Source organism: Pundamilia nyererei, unplaced genomic scaffold, assembly GCF_000239375.1.
Source record: "Pundamilia nyererei isolate P.nyererei 1_Seehausen unplaced genomic scaffold, PunNye1.0 scaffold00225, whole genome shotgun sequence".
NCBI classification, from domain to species: domain Eukaryota; kingdom Metazoa; phylum Chordata; class Actinopteri; order Cichliformes; family Cichlidae; genus Pundamilia; species Pundamilia nyererei.
Window position 1 is genome coordinate 73,768 of NW_005187626.1, and position 5,519 is coordinate 79,286.

Consider the following 5,519-nt stretch of genomic DNA (forward strand, 5'->3'; position numbering starts at 1 on the left):
TGTCTCTGAGGTCTCGACTGTTTAGACTTCAAACACTGTCCTGTTTCGTGGTGTTCTCTTACCACCAGGGTGCGCCGTTAGTGAAACGTCACAGTTTTCACACTGAAGCATCATGGAGGTCTCGTGTTTATTCTCGCCACCTCTGAGGTGGATGTGATCAGCCTGGGAGGAGCAGGTAACTTGGCAACGACGGGCAAGTCCTAGCAGCGTGACTCTGAAGTGCTGGACTGTATGTTTGTAGGTTTTCTCCCCAACAAACAACAATGTCGACGAAACGTTTTGCGCCATCAAAGGCAGCTGTGCAGCAGCACCTGAAAGGCAGAGGACGATGCTAACCATCGCACAAAAAGTTGGACTTCTAGCTCTCGCCATGCTAAGGGAAGGTAGAAGTTACTGTTCTTGCTTCCTCTACTTCCGTACCACTGATTCAATGTTGAATTCTCTGCAGCTGCTCTACTCTCATGTTCTGGACCTGAAAACAGGGTTTGACCTTTGGTTTCATCCTATAATACTGGACTCATTTTTCTACGTAGGTTTGAACTTTGAGAGTTTAAACAAGAAAGAAAAGTGTGACAATGTTCACGTCTGTCTGAGAAAAGAGTATAAAGTGTGCAGTGAGGGGGTTGACAGCCTTAAAACATCTATAATCATTGTAAAAAATAAAGTTGGCTACTTCGCGGATTTCACCTATCGCGGCTTATTTTTGGAGCGTAACTCCTGCGATAAACGAGGGACCGCTGTACCACCCTACCAAGTCTCCTGCCCTTTGACCCCCAAATTTTCTTGATCCGTCTCTGTCTTGAAAGAGTATTTGTCAAACAGCTAACAGATCATCTGCAGAGGAATGGCTTATTTGAAGAGTTTCAGTCAGGTTTCAGAGCCCAGCACAGAAACTGCATTGCTGTCATCTCCCTTCTGATGTCTTAGTTCTTCGCTGCGATTTTACTTTGAAATTCAGGTTAAAGGAAAGACTGACTGGGATGTAGGAGTGGCCACAGAGTCGATCAACAGGACAAAGAGCATGTCAGTGAGCCCCGAGGACGGTCTCTGGACTGTGTGGCTGAGAGATGGAAGTGAGTACAAAGCTTGTGCCGCCCCTCCGGTCCGTCTCTGTCTCCGGTCTGGTCCTCAGAAGGTGGGGGTGTTTGTGGACTATGAGGAGGGTCTGGTCTCCTTCTATGACGTAGATGCTGCAGCTCTGATCTACTCGTTCACTGGCTGCTCCTTCACAGAGAAGCTCCACCCACATTTCAGTCCCGAGCTTAATGATGATGGTACAAACTCTGCACCACTGATCATCTGTCCTGTCAATCAAACTGAGTAGAGCTAAGAATTTTTACTTTATTAACAGATTACTTTATATTATGATTATTGTATATTACATAATTATATCTTTTTCTTTTGAAAGAGAAACATGAAACTGATATTTTAATTAATCAAGGAGAAGGCAAATAAAAAATCTAACCAAGTATTTAAATAATGAAAAATAATTTTTGAAAAGTAATTTGTGCTCCAATTTTCTCCACTGTTATGGGATCTTAAAGCGTTCACACAAACAGTTGGTCTTTGTGAGGTTTACTTTGCCTTTGCAGGCCAAAAACAACATAAAGGGGAGCAGCCTGCAGGCTGTTTGACTAATAAGACTGAGAATCATTTACAGAGACGAGTTCTCTGCACAACGTGGTCACAGAACACAGTCAGCATACAAGAGATTAAACAGAGATAGAATATGATCCTGTGGAGCGCATACAGGTCAGGCTGAGGAGATCAGAAACTGTCCCATTACAACACATCGAAGATTTCCAGTAGCACCAGTGTAACAACATTGTATATTAAGAAAATTACAGACAAACATTTAGCTGGTTTAAGGGGTCATGTGGGCAGTTATGATAGTGTAGTGTGGAAAGGTTTGACTAATGATTTTAAACTTACTGGTTTTTCCAAATGTCATATTGTGGTAAGTGAAAGTTTAAAGCAATGTTATATTTTAGCTTTCATATGACTTTATTTTTCCAGCTGTGGTCAGTGATCTGAAGTTGCTGTTTCATGTCCATAAACATGATGAAGTACATTTATATTTTATTGTTATTATTTAGCAAAAACTGATTGTAAAACAAAACTAAATGGAATCTAAAGATGTGACAAATGTGTAAATAAACACTAATGTTAAAATGAGTGAGCAGTGATTTCCCATCTACCGGCTCTAGCTGGGATAGGCTGCAGCCCCCCAGCGACCCCGACAAGGAAAAGTGGAAGAATATGGATGGGACAATGATTCCTTTGATGATTTGAGTAACAAATACTGAGAAGGAAAAATGTGTTTCATACACCAACAGTGTGAGCAAACTCTCATGGTGTATGTTGGTGAATTACAATTACATATATTTGGTGTTATTATTAACCTCTGTCTCTCTTCCACAGCATGTCTTTATCCTGTCTTCCTTCTCTCACCACAACCAATCACAGCAGATGTCCCCGCCCCTCCCTGAGCCTGGTTCTGTCGGAGGTTTCTTCCTGTTAAAAGGGAGTTTTTCCTTCCCACTGTCGCCAAAGTGCTGCTCATAGGGGGTCATATGATTGTTGGGTTTTTCTCTGTCTGTATTATTGTAGGGTCGACCTCACAGTATAAGGCGCCTTGAGGTGACTGTTGTTGTGATTTGGTGCTGTGTAAATAAAACTGAATTGAACTGACCAGGCTGAAAGGGGGGAGAGAGAGAGAGAGGGAGAGCCTGCAAGAAGGGTCTGGCGCTGCTGAAGGCCAGGATGGTGGATGGACGTCCTACAGAAGAGGCTGATGAGGCTCAGAGAATGAAACATGTTAACAGACTTTGATGTCATTAATAGGTATACGCCTACTTACCAACTTTTGACCCTGTGGGGTTGACAGACGCACCAGCGCGTCCAAATCACATGACCAATTTAAGATGACATTTCAACAAGTTGCTGTCTGCAGTTCAACTTCTGTTGAAACTGGACTTCAAACTAAATGCTAATGTTTCTTCCTGATTTCTATCGTCACCTTCACTGCGGGAAGAAACTGTAAAAATTGTGTTTCCTAAGGCCAAAGCTATCGAGCGCTCTTTGCTTGTGGCCTAAATAAATGTCAAACAATCAAAAAATGACATGGCAACATGTGGCAATTGGTTGTATAGGAAGAGGGAGAAGTTTTAGGGGTGAGGGCGGCGAGAGAGAAATTTAGACTGTGCCACTGTTTCTGTGCCATATTGAATGATCTGGTTCATTTAAAATAAAGCAAATAATGATTGAACCTCAACCAAGTCAATGCCAAACTGTGCACGAGGGCTTTTCGCAGTGCAGGAGAGTACGTTTGATTTGAGAGATTTTTGTAATTTTACAGTTTTAAGCAAAGATGCATTTGATGATAATATGCACATTAAAGTGTGCAATTCAGTTTTGGCCTCCATAAAGTAAGAAAAAGAACGATAAGAATATAGGCCAGACAAATTTAAGCAGCCTGAGTTTGTTCAGTCATTATCTGAAATACAGCTATGGATCTTACACAAATTGCATCGTTTGTGTGATTTACTCTGCCTCACAGAAACCTGACAGCAGAATGACGATGTTAGTTAAACTCACTCAGGTGTTGCTGCTGAATATTCCATGCTTGGCTTTGACAGTCTGCACCACAATGTTTTCAAACACCGGTGTGCAATGAATCTTGGGATAGGATACACCTGACCCATCCTTTAGATCTGGGGGAAAGGAGGACACCTTTGTGTGTCATATGTGGAGTAGCCTTCAATTCTTCAATGTGAGGCCCTCAAACTGGGCCTACAAAAGGATGTGGCCCCTGACTCTGGCCCGTATCCTCATTTGAATCTGTCTGAAACAAGTACTTTATAGTTACGTGAGGAACAAAAGATCTGACTGTCATATTACCTTTTGTCTGCAGTCCCCGGCTTCCCTTATTATACTCTCCTATTTCAGAGACCCGTGCTCTAGTTCCACGCACCATGCGCGTTCCCCTCCTGTCTAGTTTCCACCTGTGTGTATTGTAATTAAAGTCTCGTCAAACTTGAGTCCTGCTGTCTGTATCTGCGCCGAGCTCCAGGTTAGGTACTGGCCTGCTGTGACATCTCCCTGCATACAATGATACTTTTTCATTATTGCTTCTGACTACTCAGCCATCTAAAAGCTGACGTGTATCGTAAACCTACACATACAGATCAGTATTTAAGGCTTGAGTTGAACAATAACTTCCACATTTTATATTTTTGTGTCAGAAAACTTCAGAGTTTCTAAAATCTGAGTTGACTGTTCTGGAGAAGAAGAGGAGATGCAGTGACACCCCCATGATGTTTCTTCAGGAGATCGTCAGTGCAAATGTTCCTGGTCTGCTCCTGTGAATGTGACTGTCAAAGTGTGCCATTATTTATGGGGAAATAATGTAAAAGTGTTCAGTCGCTCAGGTCCTGCTCTGAGACTGAGAAGCTTCACTTGTCTGTGAACACTTCACTCTGTTGCTCCATCAGTGGCAGGAATAGTTAGAGTCACATATATTTAGACAGTGACACAAGTTTTGTTTTTTTACCTGTTTATTCCAATTATAGTTATATGATGGACATGAACATAATGTGTAGACTGTCAGCTTTCATTTGAGGGCATCCACATTCAAATGGGACGAAGGGTTCGGGAGTTTCAGCTCCCTAAAATGTGCCAACCTCTTTTTAAAGGGACCAAATGTAATTGGACACCTAACTCAAAGGCTACTTGATGTGCAGGTGTGGGCAATTCCTCTGTTATGTCATTATCAGTTAAGCAGATTTAAAGGCCTGGAGTTGATTTGAGTTTTCGTGCTTGCATTTGAAAGATTTTGCTGTGAACAGACAACATGAGGTCAAATGAGCTCTAAGTGCAGGTGAAACAAGCCGTCCTTAAGCCGGGAAAACAGAAAAAAACTATCCAAGAACTTCCTACAATATTCAGAGAGGCAGAATCTTTGAGAAAGAAAGAAGGCACTGGTGAACTCAGCACCTGAACATCCACACAAGACAACAGTGGTGGATGATCGCAAAATCATTCCACGGTGAAGCCAACCAAGTGAACAACACTCCAGGAGGTTGTACCGATATCCAAATCTACCATAAAGAGAAGACTGCATGAAAGTAAACACAGACAGTTCACTGCAAGGTGCAAGACACTCATACACAGGGATGGGTATTGATACGATTTTCATGATTCCATTTTCGATTCTGTTTAACGATTCGATTCTTTATCGATTCTTTTAAAAAAGGAGAACACTAAGGTCGATTAGCTTAGAACTGTGTTTTATATCTTCTCTTTGAACAAGACAGAAATGTAGGAGTAACATGGCCTTACAAACCCAGCAGTGAGATCTTAAGAGATCCAGCCTACGGCTCTTCAATGGGGCGTCACAGGGTCCCCAGGAAAAAACATTGTAAATGTAAAATAATAAAATAAATATTCTTCTGTAGCAATAACAAAGTATAACATAAATTATTCTGTAGCAATTACACAAGAATATCCAGTAATGTCCC